This window comes from Saccopteryx bilineata, chromosome 4, assembly GCF_036850765.1.
Source record: "Saccopteryx bilineata isolate mSacBil1 chromosome 4, mSacBil1_pri_phased_curated, whole genome shotgun sequence".
Lineage (NCBI taxonomy): Eukaryota > Metazoa > Chordata > Mammalia > Chiroptera > Emballonuridae > Saccopteryx > Saccopteryx bilineata.
Genome location: NC_089493.1, coordinates 92,673,807 through 92,697,296, shown reverse-complemented (window position 1 = coordinate 92,697,296; position 23,490 = coordinate 92,673,807). Strand labels below are relative to the sequence as shown.

General features: G+C 41.4%; 1 pseudogene and 1 gene segment (V, D, J or C); one reads left to right on the top strand and one right to left on the bottom strand.

Moving 5' to 3' along the window:
- Positions 1–23,490, bottom strand: part of LOC136336050 (T-cell receptor alpha chain constant-like) — a 503,949-nt gene that overhangs the window by 431,573 nt on the left and 48,886 nt on the right.
- Positions 4–2,203, top strand: LOC136336049 (cold shock domain-containing protein E1 pseudogene; annotated as a pseudogene).

The following is a 23,490-nucleotide window of genomic DNA, read 5'->3' as shown; positions in this document are numbered from 1 at the left end:
AAGATGGGCTTTGATCCAAACTTCTCCACAACAATGGACACATGGGTACCCCAGTGGTACTTCAGCAGCACTGTGTGAAACTGGGGTTACTGAAAAACTGATAATGTCTTAGGGATTCACTCAGTCTTCAGAATGTCAAGCTAGATTTTTCTTTCACTCTTCACAGTATTATGACAACCTGCAGGACTTAAAAACAGAAGATCATGTTGCATTTGAAGTATCATCTGACTAGTGGACTGGGAAACCCATTGCCGTTAAACTTGTGGGAAAAAGCAGAAATCCCCCCTGAAGAACATATGAATGGACAATAAGGATTTTCTATGACTTACTGAAGATGTGGAAGGGAACATTTAGCTGGGACCCAGAAATAAAATAAACTTTAAAATTGATTACAACAAATATCCTGGTGCTATAAGTGCTTGAAACATTGTACAGTTGAGAAAGAAACAAGCCTACTGTCTGAGACTAGTCTGGGCATGAAGAAAGTGTTTAGCTTTATTGAAAGAGGTGATACTGTAAAAGAGATATTCTTACACTGAAGTGAATTAAGGGTGATTTAGGAGTTTTAGAACCTGGAAAGGATATGGAATTTACAACCAAGGACAGAAATGGTAAAGAATTTGCAACAGATGTCAGACTATTGTCTCAAGGAACAGTCATTTTTGAATTATCAGCATTGAACATTTTGAAGGGACTGTAACCAAAGTTATCCAAAAAGTACTCAGTAAAACTCAGAATAACCTATTTCCAGGACACATCAAAGTTAACTTTATGATCCTTAAAGGACTTCCCTTTGGAGACAAAGATATGAAGTGCAAAGTGACCATGTTGAAAGGAGATCATGATTTTTATTTCAACAGATCAATGTGATAAATTAGAATGAGCAACCAGCATAGAAGTTCTATCAAGTATATTTCAGTTTACTAATGAAGCTAGAGATGTGAGTGAAATTGCTGTCATAAGAGATGGTTTTGGTTTTATCAAGTGTGTGGATCATGTTGCTTGTATGTTCTTCCACTACAGTGAAAGTCTGAATGGAAACTAGCCCCATATTGCAGATGAAGTAAAGTTTACTGAAGTTCCTGATATGCTCTCTGCCCAAAGAAATGATCTATTAGGATTTAAAAAGCTTCCCAAGGGCACATTTTTATTCTATTTCCATTCAAATCATAGTTTTCTGGGTACTGCAGAAAACGAAGTCACCTTTTTCAATCCTAGAATCACTAGCACAAATAAAGGTAAAAAAAAAAAAAGGAAGTTAAGGGTGGTGTTATTACTTATGATGATTATGGAGTGAAATTGACTATTGCTTTCCATGGCAAAGATGTGGAAAGATCTACTTCTTCTCCAATAGGATATAAGGTTGAATTTAGTATTAGGAACAGAGGCCTCGACAGAAGATTGCAATCTGGGTGTTATTTTTAGGTCATAATTATAACTCCAAGAGGATCTTGGGCTATGTGGCAACTCTGAAAGAAAAATGTGGATTTATTAAAACAGCTAGTCATGACAAGAAAAAAATTTTTTCATTACAGTGAGTTTTCTGGTGATGTCAATAACCTAGAACTGGGAGACATGATCAAGTATAGGCAAAGGAAGTAATGTCAGTCAATAAGACAGTCTTAGTAAATGGCATTAGTGAGAAAGCTGGTCCTACTGTTTACTCTGGTAAAGTCATTTACCCCTTGAGGAGTGTTAACCCAACACAAAGTGAGTACCAGAAATCATTGAGATTGTGAAGGATGGGTATATGAAAGGTAAGGTCTATGCATTTGGCATACTTAAAATGACCAACAAAGAGGATTGCCTACAGAAAGGGTGAGATCGTCAAATTCCAATTGTGTGTCCTGGGCCAAAATTCAAAGGCTATGGCCTATAATGTCATAACTCTACATAAGGCCACTTTGGAGCCTTATGAAGTTTGGCTTCACTAACTATGAAGTAGGAGATAGCAAAAATCTCTTTTTCCATGTTAAATAATTATAGGATGAACTGAGCTACAGGTTGAAAATGAGGTGAAATTCTCAGTGATTCTTAATCATCACACTGGCAAGTTCGGCACTTGTAATGTTTGACAAGTCTGAAAGGGCCCCGTGACCCAATTGACCTGATAAATTGCTTGAAGAACATCACCTTGGTTAATGACAGTGTTTTTCACCTAATGATTCTTTGTCAGCCAAGGGGACCAGATAACTCAGTGTGATCTGATGTAGAAAGAAGGATTCTTCAGGTCATTGCCAGTGACTAAACACATCCACAAAACACACCATTAGGCTGACCAGGTGGTGGTGCAGGGGATAGAGCATTGGACTGGGGCATGGAGGACCCAGGTTCGAGACCCTGAGGTCGGCAGCTTGAGTGCGGGCTCATCTGGGTTGAGCAAATCTTACCAGTTTGAGCCCAAGGTCGCTGGCTCAAGCAAGGGGTCACTCAGTCTGCTGTAGCCCCTCAGTCAACGCACATATGAGAAAGCAATCAATGAACAACTAAGGTGCTACAACAAAGAATTGATGCTTCCCATCTCTCTGCTTTTTTGTCTGTCTGTTTCTATCTGTCCCTCTCTCTGATTCTCTCTGTCTCTGTCACAAAACACCCCCCCACACACACACACCCACCCGCCCACCCCCACACACCATTAGTCCACTGTGATCAAGTTGGAGAGATTCTGGTGAAAGGTTCTGAACATCTCTCTCTTCATGCCTCCCTAAATTTGAAATACGTATTTTACTAAGCTGTTATACTAGTTTTAACACCTTTCTTGTTTGCAATAACACGGATGGACCTGGAGAGAATTATACTAAATGAAGTAAGTCAGTCAGAGAAAAACAAATGCTTTATGATTTTACTCGTATGTGGAATCTAATAAACAAAATGAACAAACAAGCAATATATAAGCAGCTTCATACAAAGAGAGTAGGCTGACAACTGTCAGGTTGGGGAGCGTTTGGGGGAAGGAGGTGAAGAGATAGAGAAAAACAGAGAAAAGAACCCAACTCATGAATAAGGACAACAGTGTGGAGATTGCTGGGGTTTGGGGGAGGTGGAGGAGGGTATAGGGGTGATGAATGGTGATGGACAGACTTGAGTTGGGGAAGTGGACTTGCAATACAGTGTACAGAGATGTGTTCCAGAGTTGGGCACCTGAAACCTGTATAATTATGTTGACCAGTGTCACCCCAGTAAAATTCAAACTATGATAAATAAACAAATTTAAGAAAACCATTTTACAATTATAAATGAAAGAAAATAAAAATAAAGTTATAGATATAGAGATCATTTTAATATTTGTTAGATGGGAATGAGATTATAAGAATGGGCAAAAAAAGAGAAAAATCTAAGATTGCAAACTGCTAGTTATATAAGTGGTCACAAGGATGTATATAATACAGCATAAGGAATATAATCAATATATTGTAATAACTATATATGGTGTCAGATGGGTACTAGATTTATTAGAGTGAATACTTCATAAATTATAGGAATGTATAATCCCTATGTTGTACATCTGAAACTAATATAAAACTGTATGTCAACTATAATAAAAACAAAATATTACAATTTAAAAATTAAAAAACAAATTACTTAAAGGCAGAAAATATTAATAATAATATTTTTTTGTTTGGCGATTTGTTTTTTAGAAGACAGAGGAGACCACTAACAAGTGGAATTTTGAGAAACATTGAAAAACAAAATTATTCTCTATGACTCTGGAGAATCAAAAATATTTTCTCGAGTCTATTGGCTCTTTTCAGAATCTGGAATTTTAGAAAATATATTATCTCTAGGATTATGAAAAGAGTTTCTCCTTTTTTGTTTGATGAAAATAAAAAGATGTATTTAATTTACTTTCAGAAAAGCAAGACAATTTAATCAAAGGCTGACACCTTTTATAATTGAGGAGAAATTCCTGAATCTGGTAAAGGGTATCTATGAAAAATCCAAAGTCAGTATTATTTCCCTGAAGGTCAGGATTCTCGCTTAAATGCTTTGGAAAATAACAATAAAATGCCATTTTATCAAGTACCTAAAAATGATTTTTTTTTCCTTTTTTCTGAAGCTGGAAACGCGGAGAGACAGACAGACTCCCGCATGCGCCCGACCGGGATCCACCCGGCACGCCCACCAGGGGCGAAGCTCTGCCCACCAGGGGGCGATGCTCTGCCCCTCCGGGGCATCGCTCTGCTGCGACCAGAGCCACTCTAGTGCCTGGGGCAGAGGCCAAGGAGCCATCCCCAGCGCCTGGGCCATCTTTGCTCCAATGGAGCCTTGGCTGCTGGAGGGGAAGAGAGAGACAGAGAGGAAGGAGGGGGTGGGGGTGGAGAAGCAAATGGGCACTTCTCCTATGTGCCCTGGCTGGGAATTGAACCCGGGTCCCCCGCATGCCAGGCCAATGCTCTACGCTGAGCCAACTGGCCAGGGCCCCTAAAAATGAATTTAATGCAAATCCTCCAGAATAATAACTACGACACACAAATAAAAGGAACTAGGGAGGACCTACATAAATGAAGGTGATATCACATGAATCTAAGGATTCCATATGTCAAGATGTCAAGCTTCCTACAACATAATCTTCTTATTTTTTTTTAAATGAGAAAAGAGGAGATAGAGAGACAGACTCTCACATGCACCCTGACCAAGATCTACCTGGCAACCCCCATGCTCAAATTAATGGAGCTATATTTAGCTCCTGAGGCTGACTCACACAGACCAATGGAGCTATCCTTAGAACCTGAACCAATGGAGGAGAGGAAGAGGGAGAGGGGGGAGAGGGAGAGGGAGAGGGAGAGAAGAAGACAATCACTTTTCATGTGTGCCCTGACTGGGAATCAAACCTTGGATGTCTATACGTAGAGCTGATGCTCTATTCACTGGCCAGGGCCTCAACACAATCTCAAACAAATTTCTAGAGGCGTATTGTGGTAGAACTTGAGAAGCTAATTTAATAATGTACTTGGAAGTACAAAGATAAAAATCCTTAAATAAGGAGAAAGTTTGACTTGCATTTCCAGATTTCAAAACATATATGAAGTCCCAGTAATTAAGACACAATGGTCTGTTGGTATAAGTATAAAATAAATAGGTCAATAAATGAATCAAATCTAAAAATAGACCCATGCACATATAGTGTGAATTGATTTACTCCAAAAATCAATCACATATTTCCTTCTTTATTTTTTCTTTTTTTTTTACTTTATATAATAAAATAGATGGACCTGGAGAGCACTATGCTAAGTGAAATAATGGAGTCAGAGAAAGAGAAGTATCACATGATTTCACTCATATGTGGAATATAATGAATAAAATGAATTAACAAGCAAAATTGAGACAGACACATAGATAGAGAGCAGGCTGACAGCTGTGTGGGAGGGTGGTTGGGTGAGGAGGGGTAAAGCAACTGAGCAAAAAAAAGGACAAAGGCCCTGGCTGGTTGGCTCAGCGGTACAGCGTCAGCCTGGTGTGTGGGGGACCCGGGTTCAATTCCCAGCCAGGGCACACAGGAGAAGCGCCCATTTGCTTCTCCACCCCACCCCCTCCTTCCTCTCTGTCTCTCTCTTCCCCTCCCGCAGCCAAGGCTCCATTGGAGTAAAGATGGCCCGGGTGCTGGGGATGGCTCCTTGGCCTCTGCCCCAGGCACTAGAGTGGCTCTGGTCGCGGCAGAGCGACACCCCGGAGGGGCAGAGCACGCTCCCTGGTGGGCAGAGCTTCGCCCCTGGTGGGCGTGCCGGGTGGATCCCGGTCGGGCGCATGCGGGAATCTGTCTCTCCCCGTTTCCAGCTTCAGAAAAATACAAAAAAAAAAAAAAAAGGACAAAAACAAAAGAGAGAAAAACTCATAGACATAGACAGTTGTGTGGTAATTGTCAGGATGGTGGAGAGGGAAAGGGAGGAGAATTTAGGGGAAATGAATAGTGATGGACAGAGATTTAATCAATAAAATTTAAATGAAATCCATGATGTGATACCACAACACCTGCACACTAAGATGGTTAAAAAATTTAAAAGAATGACAGGAACCTCTGCTTCTGGAAAGATGGTTTTCAAAAAATTTATTTTAACTATTCTAATAGGTGTGCAGTGATATTTTACTGTGGTTTTAATTTGCATTTTTCTAACGGCCAGTGATGTTGAACATATTCTCATGTGCTTATTTGCCACTCATATAATTTTTTAGAAAAATATTTTCTTATAAAAAATTTGAATTTATTGTGTTAACATGGATTCAAATGTCCCACTCAAACAACATCCTCAACCCCCACAATGTGCTCCTCCCATTACACCCCTTTGCCCCTCCTCACTTTCCCTTCCTTCCCCTCTCTCCTCTGGGACTGGCTGTCCTATTATCTGTATCTATGCGCTATGTATATATAATTTGGTTAATCCCTTCACCTTCTTTGATACCATCCCTTCATCCCCCTTTCCTCTGACAGTTATCCCTCTGCTCCCCATGACCCCACCTTTGCCTCTATTCTTCTTAGTTCGTTGTGTTCACTAGATTCCACATATAAGTGAGGTCATGTGCTATTTGTCTTTCTCTGCCTGGATTATTTTATTTAGCCTAATAATCTCCAGGACTCTTCATGCTATTACAAAAGGTAAGATTTCCTTCTTTTTCATGGCCATATAGTATTCCCTTGTGTATATACACCACAGCTTTTTTATCCACTTGTCCACAGACACTTGGGCTGTTTCCAGACCTTGACTATTGTAAACAATGTTGCAATAAATGTGGGGGTGCATTTCTTCTTTTGAATCAGTAATTTGTTATTCTTGGGATATATTTCTATATCCCCAGTGGGATGGCTGGGTCATAAGGCAGTTATATATTTAAATTTTTGAGAAAATGCCATACTGTTTTTATAGCAGCTGCACAAGCCTGCATTCCCACCAGCAATGCAGGAGGGTTTCTTTTTCTCCACACCCTTGCCAGCATTTGTTTGTTGATTTGTTAATGAAAGCCATTCTGCCAGGTGTGAAGTTATATCTCATTGTGGCTTTAATTTGCATTTTTTCAATGATTAGTAATGTTGAACATTTTTTCATATGCCTATTGGCCATCCGTATATCCTCTTTGGAAAAGTGTCTATTCAGTCCTTTGCCCATTTTTTACTTGAATTGTTCACCTTTTTGATGTTGAGCTTTAGAAGTTCTTTATAAATTTTGGTTATTAATCCTTTTTCAGACATATCAGTAAGTATGTTCTCCCATTGAGTAGATTGTTATTTTATTTTGTTAATGGTGTCTATTGCTGTGCAAAATATTTTTAGTTTGATATAGTCCCTTTTGTTTATTTTGTCCTTTATTTTACCTGCCTATGAAGATATATTGGCAACAATATTGCTGGAAAAGATATTGAAGAGTTTACTGCCTATGTTTTCTTCCAAGATGTTTATGGTTTCATGACTTACATTTAAGTCCTTTATCCATTTTTAGTTTTTTTTCTGAATGGTGTAAATTGGTGGTCTAGTTTCATTTTATTTGCATGTAGCTGTATAATTTTTCCAATTACCATCTATTAAAGAGATTGGCTTGATTCCATTATATACTCTTGCCTCATCTGTTAAATATCAATTGACCATAAAGGCAAAGGCGTACATTTATTTCTAGGTTCTCTGTTGTCTTCCATTGATCTGTATGCCTGTTTTTATGGCAGTACCAAGTTGTTTTGATTGCTATAGCCTCATAGTAAACTTGCCATCAGGAAGTGTGATACCTCTTAGTTTGTTCTTCGTTCAAGATTGTTAAGAGAACATAGGTACTAAACTCATGGACCTTGGCCATAAGGAACATTTTATGAATTTGACTCCAAAGGCAAGGGAAGTGAGGCAAAGATAAATGAATGGGACCACATCAGACTAAGAAGCTTTTGCAGAGCAAAAGAGACTGACAACAAAACAGACAGCCAACTAATGGGAGATGTTATTTTCAAACAACAGCTCAGATAAGGGCCTAATATCCAAATATACAAAGAACTCACAAAGCTCAAAAACAAACAAGCAGACCCTGCCTGGTTGGCTCAGTGATAGAGCGTTGGCCTGGTGTGCAGGAGTCCTGGGTTTGATTCCCGGCCAGGGCACACAGAAGAAGCACCCATCTGCTTGTCCACCTCTCCCCCTCTCCTTCCTCTCTGTCTCTCTCTTCCCCTCTCACAGCCAAGGCTCCATTGGAGCAAAGTTGGCCCGGGTGCTGAGGATGGCTCCATGGCCTCTGCCTCAGGTGCTAGAATGGCTCTGGTTGCAACAGAGCAACGTCCCAGATGGGCAGAGCATCGACCTCTGGTGGACATGCCGGGTGAATTCTGGTCAGGCGCATGCAGGAGTCTGTCTGACTGCCTCGCCATTTCCAACTTCAGAAAAATACACACACACACACACACACACACAAAGTTTCTGTAAAAAAACAAGCAAACAATTCAATAAAAAAATGGGAAAAGGACATGAACAGACACTTCTTACAAGAAGAAATACAAATGGTCAGCAGATATATGAAAAAAATGCTCATCTTCACTAGCTATTAGAGAAATGCAAATCAAAACTACAATGAGATATCACCTCACACCTGTTAGATTAGCTATTATCAACAAGACAGGTAATAACAAATGTTGGAGAGGCTGTGGAGAAAAAGAAACCTTCATTCACTGTCAGTGGGAATGTAAAGTAGTACAACCATTATGGAAGAAAGTATGGTGGTTCCTCAAAAAATTAACAATAGAACTACAATATAATCTAGCAATCCCTCTACTGGGTATATACCCACAAAACTAAAAAACATTGGTATGTAAGGACTCATGCAGCCCCATGTTCATTGCAGCATTGTTCACAGTGGCCAAGACATGGAAACAACCAAAAAGCCCTTCAATAGATTACTAGATAAAGAAGATGTGGTACATATATATATGGAATACTACTCAGCCATAATGATGTAGAATCATTTACGACAATGTGGATGGATCTTGATAACATTATACTGAATGAAATAAGTAAATTGAAAAAACTAAGAACTGTATGATTCCATACATAGGTGGGACACAAAATTGAGCCTCATGGACATAGATTAGAGTGCAGTGGTTACCAGGGGGAGAGGAAGGGAGGAAAGGGAGGAAAGGGAGGAGATGGGGGAGGGGAGGGCATAAAAAAAACAAATAAAAGGTGACAGAGGGCAATTTGACTTTGGGTAATGGGTACATAACATAACCAAATGTCAAAATGACCTAAAGATATTTTCTCTGAATCTATGTACTCTAATTGTTTAATGTCACCCCATTAAAGTTGTCTAAATAAAATAAAAAAATGTCACTGATTTTTGAGTATTAATTTTATATCCTGCCACCTTGCTGAATTTATTCATCAAGTCTAGTAATTTTTTGACTGAGACTTATGGTTTTCTATGTACAGGTTGGTGTCATCAGCACATAATGACAGTTTTACTTCATTTTTTTCAATTTGGATGCCTTTTATTTCTTCTTGTTTTATCACTATGGCTAAGATTTTCAGAACTATGTTGACTAGGAGTGGTAAAAGGGGGCACCTCTGCCTTGTTTCTAATCTTTAGGGGAGTGATTTTATTTTTAGCCCGTTGAGTATGATGCTAGCTGTCAGTTTGCTTTATATGGTCTTTATTATGTTGAGGTATGTTCCCTGTGTTTTCACTTTTCTGAGAGTTTTAATCATAAATGCATGTTGGATTTTATCAAATGCCTTTTCTGCATCTATTGATATAATTATGTGATTTTTATCTTTCTTTTTGTTTACATTTATTGATTTGCAAATATGGTACCAGCCTTGGTACCCAGAATAAATCCCACTTGATCATGATGTATGATCTTTTTAATGTATTGTTGGATCTGGTTTGCTAATATTTTGTTAAGAAGTTAAGCATCTATATTTATCAGAGATATTGGCTTATAGTTTTCTTTCTTTGCAGTGTCTTTACCTGGTTTTGGAAATAGGATAATGCTTGTCTTGTAAAATGAGCTTGGAAGTCTTCCCTCCTGTTGAATTTTTTTAAATAGCTTGAGAAGGATAGGTGTTAGTTCTTCCTTGAATGTTTGGTAAAATTTGCCTATGAAGCCATTCAGTCCAGGACTTTTGTATGGTGAGAGTTTTTTGATAACCCACTTTTTTTTTTTTTTTTTTTTTTGTAATCAATCTTCTCAGGTTTTCTGAATTTTCAGATTCAGTTTTGATAGATGTTTCTAAGAAATTATCTGTTTCACCTAAGTTGTACAATTTCTTGGTGTTGGTCAAATAAGTTTGCAAATATAATGTATATGTTTGCTTGCTTATAGTTTGCATTGGGTATGGGGGACAGGCTGTAAGCAGGCAGGGTTGTTATAGCCTAAGGCTTAGTTTTAAGACTAAGCTTTTCCCCATACCCTAGACTGTTGCAAGATAAGGGTGGTACACTCTTATGAGGAATCCCATTATGCCTCAGATAAGTGACTTTATATCAGATACTTCTTTGTTTGTATATTGAATTAAAGGTTTTGATTTCTATACTATAAAGGAGAGCAGAGAAAGGCCACATGGAGGTGAGGAGAAGCAGCCAAGATGGCAGAGTGCTGAAGGAGAAGCCAGTTTGTGCAGTTTGTGCAGAGATAAGGAGATGGGAAACAGAGGTGAATAAGGTTGATGAGGTACAAACCTTTGATCCTAAAAAACTCGGATAAGTCAATGGCTTTGGGAGCCCTAAATAGAAAGGGAAGTGTTTTCCCACTGTGAGTATTTCTTGCCTGTGGGTGCAAGCTAGGATTAAAGGTAATGGCCCACCAGTTCTTGGTTCCATTGTTTCAATACCATCTGTCCAAATCAAATGTGAACCTGCATGGGCCAGGTGGCTGTGATGGTGGCCGTGGCTACTGGCTTTACACTTGGCTTATGGATCTTCATTGTAGTTTCTTACAATCCTTTGTATTTCTGTAATGTCAGTTGTTACTTCTCCACTTTCATTTTTAATTTTATTTATTTGGATACTCTCTCTCTTTTTCTCGATGAGTCTGGTAAAAGTTTCATCAATCTTGTTTACTTTTTTTTTTTTTTTTGTATTTTTCTGAAGCTGGAAATGGGGAGAGACAGTCAGACAGACTCCCGCATGCACCAGACCGGGATCCACCTGGCACGCCCACCAGGGGTGACACTCTGCCCACCAGGGGGCGATGCTCTGCTCCTCCAGGGCGTCGCTGTGCTGTGACCAGAGCCACTCTAGCGCCTGGGGCAGAGGCCAAGGAGCCATCCCCAGCGCCCGGGCCATCTTTGCTTTAATGGAGCCTTGGCTGCGGGAGGGGAAGAGAGAGACAGAGAGGAAGGAGGGGAGGGGTGGAGAAGCAAATGGGCGCTTCTCCTATGTGCCCTGGCTGGGAATCAAACCTGGGTCCCCCATGCGCCAGGCCGATGCTCTACTGCTGAGCCAACTGGCCAGGGCAATCTTGTTTACTTTTTCAAAGAATCAACTCTTGGTTTCTTTGATCTTTTGTATTTTTTAACTGCTATGTCATTTATTTCCACTCTGATCTTCATTATTTTTTTTCTTTTACTTCCTCTGAGCTTCATTTTTTTTCTTTTTTAGTTCTTTTAGATGTAGGGTTAGGTTATATATTTCAGCTTTTTCTTACTTCTTAAAGTATGCTTGTAATGTTATGAACTTCCCTCTCGTGACTGCTTTTGCTGTGTCCTTTAGATTTTGGGTTGTTGTATGTTCATTTTTATTTGTTTCAGGAAAAATTTTTATTTCTTTTTTGATCTCATTGCTAACCCATTTGTTATTTAATAACATGCTATTTAGCCTCCAAGTGTTTGAATGTTTTTCAGGTTTTCTATTGGAGTTGATTTCTAGTTTCATGCCACTGTGGTCAGAGAAGATGCTTGATCTGATTACAATCTTCTTAAATTTATTAAGACTTGTTTTGTGTTCTAACATGTGGTCTTGTGATAAGGTGCCAAAGAACTGTAAAACTCAGTATTGGCAACGCCATTTCAAAGAGTAAAGGTCAGGCTTCTTGCTTCCTCCTTTCTGTGGAGAATGGAGGGAGAAGAATTCAGAAGTTTCCTGGCTTGCCAGGACAACTGGGTCCAATAAATCAAAATAATTTAACTATAGATCAAGGAAGATAGAACTTATCTAAGAATCCCTTTACTTCTCTTTTCTTAAAAGCCTTTAGAAAAGAATGTTTATGTACCTTAATTAAGAATTCCTACACTCTGACTCACCCTCTTCTCCTGGCGTCCTGAGAGTGATGTATAACTCTAGAAAAAGGAATCATGAAACCACTCCCCTTGCTTGAAAAACCTGCATTCTGTAACATTTTATATGCTTTCTAATAATCATCTCTCTCACAGTTCTTTATATATATAAGAACTTGTGAACTAAACAAGCAGGGACTATCTTATTAGGTTTCCAACACTTTAGCAAAGGTATTTTCATTAAGCCTCTTTCTTTATCTTAAACTAACCATTTTGTTGTGGCGACAGGAATGGGAGATAGAAGATTTGGGAATGTCTTTGCAGGGTATGTAAAAGAATTATCACTACTGTGTTATCTTGTGGTGTAAGAATGCTTTCTTCTTTTAATAGAGTGTAAAGCCAGTAGGCACAGCCACCATCACAGCCGCCTGGCCCATTGTAAAGCCAGGAGGCATGGCTAGGGCCACTATCACAGCAGCCTGACCCATGCAGGTTCGCATTGGATTTGGACAGTCGGTAAAGAAACAACGGAGCCAAAAACTGGTGGGCCATAGTCTTTAATTCTAGCTTGCACCCGGCGGGCAAGTAAAAATACACACTGGGCTCCAAAACCCACTCACATTCAGTGCTCACAAAGCCACTGACTTATCCGAGTTTTCTAGAATCAAAGGTTTCTAGCTCACCAGCCTTATTCTCCTCAGTTGCCCATCTCCTTCCTTATCCCAGATACAAACTGCACAAACTGGCATCTCACTCAGTACTCCACCATCTTGGCTGCTTCTCCTGGCCTCCTCCATGTAGCCTCTCTCTGCTCTCCTCTCTGCTCTCTCCTCTAATGTTAATCTCAGGAACCAAGAGAGCAAGCTCCCGTTCTGCCCCCATTTTATAGTGTAGAAATCAAAACCTTTAATCCAATATACAAAATAGGGAAGTCTCTAATACAAAGTCACTTATCTGAGGCATAATGGGATTGCACCACCCCACATCAAAAAGTGTGGGAAAGGCTTAGTCCTAAAACCAAGCCCCAGGCTATAAGGATCCTGCCTGCCCACAGCCCACCCCCAACACACATTAATATCACTTGGGCGACTGGCCTCCACATGGGCAGCACCATCTTTAACAAAGTGCCTTAACATAGAGCCTATAGATAGATGTTATAAGCTTGTTAGTAATTGACTATTGTACCATGCTCACTCCTTACCCACCCCAACCAGTACTTGGTTTTGTATAAAAGAAGGTCTAGAATGGTAAAAGGGCCTACATGATTTGGGATTGTGCCTGTATGGCCAGTAGCCATGGCCACCATCACAGCCACCTGGCCCGTGCAGGTTTGAATTTGATTCAGACAGACGGTAATGAAACAACAAAGCCGAGAACTGCTGAGCCATTAGCTTTAATCCTAGCTTGCACCTGGCGGACAAGAAATACACACAGTGGGAAAACACTTCCCTTTCCAATCAGGGCTCCCAAAGCCACTGACTTATTCGAGTTTCCTAGAATCAAAGGTTTCTAGCTCACCAGCCTTATTCACCTCTGTTCCCCATCTCCTTCTCTCTGCACAAACTCTGCACACACTGCCTTCTCCTTCAGCATTTCTCCACCTTGGCTGCTTCTCCTCTCTTCCACATGGCCTTTCTCCACTCTCCCTTCTAATGCTAATCTCAGGAACTGAGAGAGAGCAAGCTTCTGGTCTGCCCCATTTTATAGTGTAGAAATCGAAACCTTTAATCCAACATACAAACAAGGAAGTCTCTGATACAAACTCACTTAGGGTGGAAAAGGCTTAGTCTTAAAACTAAGCCTTAGGGTATAACAACCCTACCTGCTTACAGCCTGTCTCCCATACCCAATGCAAACTATAAGCAAGCAAGCCTCACTTTGTATCATATTAACAAACATATTTGACCAACAGTGCCCCATGTAGCTAGCTGGCTAATTAATAAACTCCTCAAATTCCTTCTGTAACCTGCCTGGTGTCTCTATGTAACTCATGGATTAAGATACAGTACTTTACAACAGTCTATCCTAGAAAATGTAACACAAGCACTTACAAGATATATCTATTTCGCTGCTTTTGGGTAAAATAGTCTGAAGTTATCTATTAAATCCAGTTGATTTAGCTTGTCATTTAAGGCCATTGTTTGTTGATTTTTCTATCTGGAGGATCTATCCATTGATGTTAATGAGGTCTTAAAAACCTTTACTATTATAATATTGCTGTTGATCTCACCCTTATGTCCATTAAAAATCTACTTTAGGTGCTCTTATATTGGATGCACAAATATTTACAATGGCTATATTCTCTTGTTGAATTGCTCACTTTGTCATAAGGTTATGATATTTTTTGTCTCTTAGTGTTGGGCAGATAAAATATATTATGCTCACTTTGTTAAAAATGGCACTGCCCAAGTGGAAGCCCATTGCCCAGGTGATATTAATGTGTGTTGGGGGTGGGCTGTGGGCAGGCAGGATCCTTGTAGCCTGGGGCTTGGTTTTAGGACTAAGCCTTTCCCACACTTTTTGATGTGGGGTGGTGCAATCCCATCATGCCTCAGATAAGTGACTTTGTATTAGAGATTTCTCTATTTTGTATATTGGATTAAAGGTTTTGATTTCTACACTATAAAATGGGGGCAGAACGGGAGTTTGCTCTCTTGATTCCTGAGATTAACATTAGAGGAGAGAGCAGAGAGGAGAGCAGAGAGAGGCTACATGGAGGAGGCCAGGAGAAGCAGCCAAGATGGTGGAGTGTTGAGTGAGAAGCCAGTTTGTGCAGAGTTTGTGCAGGGAGAAGGAAGGAGATGGGGAACAGAGGTGAATAAGGCTGGTGAGCTAGAAACCTTCTAGGAAACTCGGATAAGTCAGTAGCTTTGTGAGCACTGAATGTGAGTGGGTTTTGGAGCCCAGTGTGTGTTTTACTTGCCTGCTGGGTGCAAGCTAGGATTAAAGATGCTGGCCCACCAGTTTTTGGTTCCGTTGTTTCTTTACCGACTGTCCGAATCCAGTGCGAACCTTCATGGGCCAGGCAGCTGTGAGCTATGCAGCTACACTATGTCCTTTTTTTTTTTTTTTTTTTTTTGTGACAGAGACAGAGTGATAGAACAGAGAGGGAAAGACGGACCAGAAGGGAGAGGAATGAGCAACATCAACTCTTTGTTGTGGCACCTTAGTTGTTCATTGATTGCTTTCTCATATGTGCTTTGACTGGGAGGTTGCAGCAGACCTAGTGACCCTTTGCTCAATCCAGTGGCTTTGGGCTCAAGCTGGTGAACTTTGCTCAAACCAGATGAGCCCATGCTCAAGCTGGCAACTTCAGGGTTTTGAACCCAGGTATTCTGCATCCCAGTCTGATGCTCTTTCCACTGCACCACCACCTGGTCAGGCTACACTATGTTTTTTGATTGGAGCATTTAATCTATTTACATTTAAAGTTATTATTGATTGTAAAGCCAGGAGCCAAGGCCAGGGCCACTATCAGAGGAGCCCAGCCCATGCAGGTTCGCATTGGATTCGGACAGTCGGTAAAGAAACCATGGAGCCAAAAACTGGTGGGCCATAGTCTTTAATCTAGCTTGCACCCGGCGGGCAAGTAAAAATACACACTGGGCTCCAAAACCCACTCACATTCAGTGCTCACAAAGCTACTGATTTATCCGAGTTTCCTAGAATCAAAGGTTTCTAGCTCAACAGCCTTATTCTCCTCAGTTCCCCATTTCCTTCCTTATCCCAGATACAAACTCTGTACAAACTGGCATCTCACTCAGTACTCTGCCATCTTGGCTGCTTTTCCTGGCCTTCTCCACGTGGCCTCCTCCCGCTGCTGGCTCTATTCTCTCTGCTCTCTCATGCTAACCTCAGGAACCAAGAGAGCAAACTCCCGCTCCGTTCCCATTTTATAGTGTAGAAATCCAAACCCTTAATCCAATATACATAATGGGGAAGTCTCTAATACAAAATCACTTCTATGAGGCATGATAGGATTGTACCACCTCACACCAAAAAGGGTGGGACAGGCTTAATCCCAAAACCAAGCCTCAGGCTACAACAATTCTCAACACACATTAATATCACCTGGGCAACGGCCTCTTTAACAAAGTGAGCATAATACATTTTATCTGCCCAACATTGATATATACTTATATATGGCCATTTTATTCTTATTTTTTTTTTTTTGTATTTTTCTGAAGTTGGAAATGGGGAGAGACAGTCAGACAGACTCCTGCATGCGCCCGACCAGGATCCACCTGGCACGCCCACCAGAGGGTGATGCTCTGCCCACCAGGGGGCGACGCTCTGCCCCCTCTGGGGCGTCACTCTGTTGTGACCAGAGCCACTCCAGTGCCTGGGGCAGAGGCCAAGGAGCCATCCCCAGCGCCCGGGCCATCCCTGCTCCAATGGAGCCTTGCTGCGGGAGGGGAAGAGAGAGACAGAGAGGAAGGAGAGGGGGAGGGGTGGAGAAGCAGATGGGCGCTTCTCCTGTGTGCCCTGGCCGGGAATCGAACCTGGGACCCCTGCACGCCAAGCCGACGCTCTACCACCGAGCCAACCGGCCAGGGCCCATTTTATTCTTTAAACCTACAATTCTTTTTCTTTCAATTACTTCTATCCTTCGCTCTTTTATAGCTAGCCTTAAAATTTTCTTGCAATATTTGTTTGGTTGTAATGAAATCACTGAGTTTTTGTTTGTTTGTTTTGTCTGGGAAGCTATATAGTTCTCTCTCTATTTTAAATGATCGCTTTGCTGGATAGAATAGTCTTGGTTGTAGGTTCTTGTTTTGAATTACTTTGGATATTTATTGCCTATCCATTCTGGCCTGAAGTGTTTTTGTGTAGAAATCAGATGTGTATCTTATGGAGGCTCCTCTGTAGGTAATTAACTGCTTTTTTCTTGCACCTTTACTCTTTTTATTTTTGTCTCTTAACTTTGGCATTTTAATTAATGATGTCTTGGTGTAGGCATCCTTCACCTTCAGTTAATCCTTAATGGGACTCTCTATGCTTCTTAAACTTGTGTGACATTTTTTTTCATCAATTTAGGGAAATTTTTAGCTATTATTTTTTCAAACAAGTTCTCTATTCATTGTTTGTTCTCTTCTCCTTCAGGAACCCCTATGATGCAGATGTTTCTCTTCATGTCTCAGAGGTCTTTTGAGTTCTATCAATGTTTTTGAACCTCTTTTATTTTTTTCTGCTATGCTTCTGTGCTTATGTTTATCTTGTTGTCTAAATTGCTGATTTGATCCTCCACTTCCTCTAGCCTGCTGCTGATTCCTTCTAGTGCAGTGTTCATTCCTGATATTGTAGTTGTCATTTTTGACTGGTTCTTTTTTATGATTTCAGTGTTCTTTTTGATACTTACTATCTCTTTATTTATGTTCTCATTGTGATCATCCATTGTTGCTCTAAGGTTCTTAAGCATCCTAAAACCCATTATTTTGAACTCTGCGTCTGGTAGTTTGGTTACTTCCATTTCATTTAGTGTTCTTTTCTGAGAACTTCTCTTGTTGATTTATTTGGGTTATATTTATTTGTTTGCCCAGTTTGTGTGTATATTATGTAGCTCTGTTCTGACTTTAAAATTTGTTGTGGTGTCTTTATGAGGAATATGCACTCAATGATACTGATCTCCAGGCTACTTGTGTTTTTTGCTCCAGGAATGCTTTTTGAGAATAATATTTACCCTATAGTTGTATGGTTCTTTTTTTTTGAGAGATAGACAGAGATGGAGTCAGACAGGAAGGGAGAGAGATGAGAAGCATCAAGTCTTTGTTGCAGCACCTTAGTTGTTCATAGGTTGTTTTCTCCTATGTGTTTTGACTGGAGGGCTCCAGCAGAGCAAGTGACTCCTTGCTAAGCCAGTGACCTTGGGTTCAATTAGCAACCTTGGGCTTCAAGCCAGGAACTATTGGGCTCAAGCCAGTGACCACGGGTCATGTCTATGATCCCACGCTCAAGCCAGCAAACTTGCGCTCAAGCTGGTGAGCTTGCGCTCAAGCTGGATGAGCCTGCATTTAAACTAGATGAGCCTGTACTCAAGCCATCAACCTCAGGGTTTTAAACCTGAGTCCTCTGTGTCCCAGTTCAATGCTGTATCTACTGTGCCACTCCCTGGTCATTCTTCTCCAGTTATATGTTAGTCTTGAATGCAGTTGCTCCTTTCATGAGTGAGATTATTTCTTCAGGCTGGGTGCCTCTCTCTAAGGGTCATCCTTGATAATATGTATTAGATGCTCTGTAGTGTCTGTCCTGTTGGGTGTATTTATTATCCATAATGTTGGATAATAAATCCATAATTTATTATCCATATATCCATAAGGATGGATGCCACATACTACTGGTTTTGTTGGTTCTGGGTCCTTTTGGGTTGGTGTCAGCAGTTGTTTGTAACCCACTGTGGGTTACCTGTCTAGAGCTACTGTTCTGTTCTCTGTTTTTGTCTGTGTTTTCTGTGCCTGGATAGTGTGGGAGAGGCCAACCTGTGTATAAAGATCAGCTTCCTTTCACTTAGAGATGACACAGCTCTGTAAAAACCCCAAGCTATGTAAGATTTGCCTCCACTTTTCAGTTGCTGCACTTCTTCTTGGAGCTACCTGGTCTTCTCACAGAATCTTCTGTAGAAAGACTGCAGTGTGGGCTCAGACTTGCCTCAGCTCACCAACTTCTTTATAGGTTGCAAGGTTGGTGGGTTAGGAAGCTGAGTTGGAAATATGTTGGTGGAATCCACTAGGTTAAGCGTCTTTTGTTCAGGAGCTCAGTAAAGGGAATGTGGCCCATACTGCAGAGTGTAGTTTCTCAGACACTGCTGGACACTCCAATTCTATTTATCCCCAACAAGGTGAGCCACATGTTCATACTGGGTGGAAATGACAGTCTTCTCTGCAGAAGTTCTTCTAGCTGGGGAACCCCTAGTATCAGGGAGGAAGACTGAGAGTGTCTTCCCCTGAGACGACTGTGTCCCTCCAGAAAGTGGCTAAACCCCTTGACTGGACCCAACAATAAACTTCAGGGAACCTACATCTTGAATGACCGTGCTCCAAGACTCTCTTCCTTCTTCCTAACCAAGTGGGGAAGAATATCTAGGACCCAAGCCAGCCAATCATGAAGCTTCACCCTGTCCAATATGTGCTGAGCCATTGTGCTGGTGCTGACCACAGAAAAAAGTACTTGCCTCAGCTCAAACTGGTGTCCGATGAGCCACCCTTTATGACACTACCACCAGCAAGCATTGTTAGGTCCTGAACCATTCTTCTTTACAAGTAGCCACTGGATATGCCAGCCACGGGCCTCCATGGAGGTAACTCAGCACAAACCAGTGGAGAATACTGCCAGTGACTGGCCCTCAGCAACTTTCTTGGAGTTATAAGCAAACCACAGTTTGTGGCTGCCTCTGCTGGGCTCAGGTGCACATGGAAATATTAAGCTGCATTCCTAGGCTGGCTTTTAGCCTGGAGAAAAGTAAGCAAAAGGCCAAGGTTGTTCTCTGAGATCTACCTCCTGCTGTCTCTGTCTGCTGGCTGCTTGTTGGGTTTGACCACTGAAATAAAACTTCTGGTAGAGTCTAGAGTCTGAGGCAATTCAGGGATTAGAAAAGGTAGTGGGTGTGGCTCCCACCCCTTGGACTCTGGGGTCAGTCTGTCCTAACTTTTTTTTCACAGACCTCAGTAGTGTGTGGCCCCCAAGAGCTCAGTGGGTATGGCCTCTGAAACCCAGAGATTTGGTCTGCTCACAGTCTGGACAATTTCTACTGAATCTCCCATTGCAGGGGGATCATTAGTCATATTCTCAGGAGAGTATGGGGAAAGCTCTGGCCTCAATGCTAGACAACTGAGTCACTTGTGCATCCCCTACCTCCTGGCTTACTTCTCAGAATAACCCAGTATTTAGGGTAGGACAAGAGAGATTCCTGAGTATGGAGCAGGTACTTTTTCCCAGGCTAATGCTGTATGGGGTGGAGGGGACTGCTCCACTCAGGAAATATGGCAACTCGGGTATTGGAGAATGACTCAGCAGAGGGATTCTGGTGGATGTCACCAACGGTGTCTCTCCCTGGGCCACTGTGGGAGATTGCAAGTGGCAAAGGCAAAGCCCTTTGCAGTTTGAGGCTTAGCAAAAGGCTAAGTTCCCCCCCCTCCATATTGGCTAAGAAGCTGAGTATTTGCATTCATCCCATCACCCCATTTCACTTGCTTACTTAAGTTGCTAGAAGCAATTTACATGCCCTTTCTTTCACCCTTTGTTTGTTCTGATGTTGGTTGATTTTAGTTACACAGGGAGGAGGGTTTCTGCACTTGGAAGAATTCTTAGGTTGCCTTGGAGATGTGTGACTTTGTATCTGAGACTTCCTTATTTGCATATGGCTATATAATAAAGCAGGCTGTGGGCTCTTTGCTTTTTACAAGCTATCTTCTGTGTTGCAGAGAGTCCTCCTGAGCCCATCCTATTTCTCTTTAAGTCTATTTTTTTCATTCTGCATCATTCTCCCTCAGGGACCTGGAATTACTAACCACATTCACTCGTGGCAAGTGACACCTGAATAGGGACCTGGGTACAAGAAAACTAAACTAAAGGCAGTTGATGGAACTCCCCAAGTGTGCACAGTGAGTAAAATTTTTGGGGAGAGTATAGTTGGGAGTAATAAATTATGGGACAATTAGGGTAAAAAATTGGAGACCTTTCTGTAGAAATGTTTCCATATGAGAATGAATCATCTGAAGTGTATCAGAATGATCTAGAAATGGAGGAATCTAAAAATGAGAAGACCTTGGAGTCTGAGGATGACTTGGGAGATAATGAGGGTGTCTTGGTTATGGCCACCTTAACTGTGGCACTTCTGCTGCCCTCTGCTCCTTCTTATGCTCAACCCTCTGCTCCTCCTTACCCTTATCGGGTTGCTCCCAGAGTCTCCAGCTCAGACCTTGGGAGATCCCCACTCCAACAAGCTTTAGATCAGCCTTGAGGTTTAGGGGAAACAATGAATGGCTTTGCCTGCTTTCCTTTTGTAGAAAGATGGGACAATCAAGAGAATGTAGTGTGAGAGCATGAATCTGTACCTTTTAAAACTCTGAAAGAACATAAACTTGCTTGTGCTCGGTATGGGCCTACTGCCCTTTTTACACTCAGTTTGTTAGATACTATTAGTGCAAAGGCTCTTCCCTCAAATGACTGGAAGATGACGGCTTGAGTCTGTCTCTCTGGGGGTGATTATTTGGCGTGGAAATCAGGATTTTATGAAAAAGCTGCTGAGCAGGATGAGAGAAACTGGCAACAGCAAGTTGCTGTTACCGCTGATATGTTAACTGGAGAAGGACAGTATGCCCCTATGGTGCCTCAATTAGAGTATCAACTAATTGCTTCTCTAATGATTAACCAGATAGCCACATAGGTATGGAGACACCTGCCTACTACAGGGGCCAAAATGGAGAAATTGAGCAAAATTAGGCAGGGCACTGATGAGCCATTTCAAGAATTTGTTTCATGGCTGATTCAGGCAGTTGAAAGAATAGTAATAGAGAAGCAGGAATGATTTTAGTAAATCAATTAGCATATGAAAATCCTAATTCTCCTTGTCAGGCTGCATTTTGGCTTTACCACAAGAAGGGAGATATAGAGGACTACATCAGAATATGCGCTGATATTGGGCCTTCATACATGCAAGGTCTGGCTATCGCCACAGCGCGCTTCAGGAGAGAACTCCAGGACAGCACTTTGATAAACAGCAAAACAAACATAGGAAGGGAGGCCAGGGAAGTACTTTTGCCAGTAGATCCTGTTTCCAATGTGGGAGTTTAGGACATTTTGCTAGACATTGCCCTACTCCCCACAGATATGTCTCAGCCTCCCCCTCGAAGGAAGCCAGCTCTTAAAGTTTCTAGCCTCTGCCCACGCTGTAGGAAAGGGAAACATTGGACGTAAATCTAACTATACTATAATGAATGTAAATCTAACTATACTGCCAAACGGCAGGTAATTCAGAGAAACAGAAAATAAAGCCCTCCCCCGACCCCATCAAGTAATAAGGGCAATGTCAATGTTTCCTCAGCAGATTCTGTTTCCAGCAGACCAGACATTGTGCAGTTATCCTGAGCAACAGCAGACAGCGCAGGACTGGACTTCAGTCCCACCTCCCAATTCATATTAACTCCAGAGATGGAACCTCAAGCTATACCTACAGGAATTTTTGGACCACTTCCTAGTAATACACTAGGACAAGGCCACATCTTGCAAAAGGGGCCCTGAGTAAATTGGGGATTTGGCTCTACTGGTGCTGTCTATTGGATTCAAAAAATACATCAGGAGTGCCCTAAAATGGACTTAACAATACAAAAGCATAAATTTAAAGGGCTTTTAAATACAAGAGCTGATATATTTGTTATTGCGAAGACATTGACTTTTTTCGTGGCTCACTCATGAAGCAGTCACAAAGCTGTAAGGCATAGGGCAAAGTAAATTTCCCTAACAAAGCTCTTAAGTTTTTGTGGGTTTTCTTTTTTGCAATGGAAAGATAAGGATGGTTGTTGGTCAAATAAGTTTTTAAATATGACATATATGTTTGCTCGCTTTTGGTGTGGGAGATAGGCTGTAAACTGGCGAAGTCGTTATAGCCTAAGTTTTAAGACTAAGCCTTTCCCACCCTGGGGTGGTGCACTTTTATGAGGAATCCCATTATGCCTCAGATAAGTGACTTTGTATCAGAGACTTCCTTGTGTGTATATTGGATTAAAAAGTTTTGAGTTCTATACTATAAAGTGGGGCAGACCAGGAGCTTGTTCTCTCTTAGTTTCTGAGATTAGCATTAGAGAGGAGAGCAGAGAAAGGCCATGTGGAGGAGGCCAAGAGAAGCAGCCAAGATGGTGGAGTGCTGAGGGAGAAGCCAATTTGTGCAGTTTGGGTAGAGAGAAGGAGATGGGGAACAGAGGTGAATAAGGCTGGTGAGCTAGAAACCTTTGATTCTAGGAAACTCGAATAAGTCAGTGGCTTTGGGAGCCCTGAATGGAAAGGAAAGTGTCTTCCCACTTATGTATTTCTTACCCACTGGGTGCAGGCTAGGATTAAAGTTGATAGCCCACCAGTTTTTGGCACCGTTATTACCATCTGTCCAAATCTAATGTGAACCTGCATGTGAATGGCCACAATGGCCGCTCCTGGCTTTACAATGGTCATACTGGATTTTTTAGCCTTATGTGCTTTCTAAATTGCCTGTTAATCAATGGGATAGAAATGTTTTGAAAGGTATGGGAGTGTTACTTGTAAAAGCATTTACTATATTTTGTCAGATCTTTGGAATTAACCTGAGGACAGGTATTCCTTACAATCCT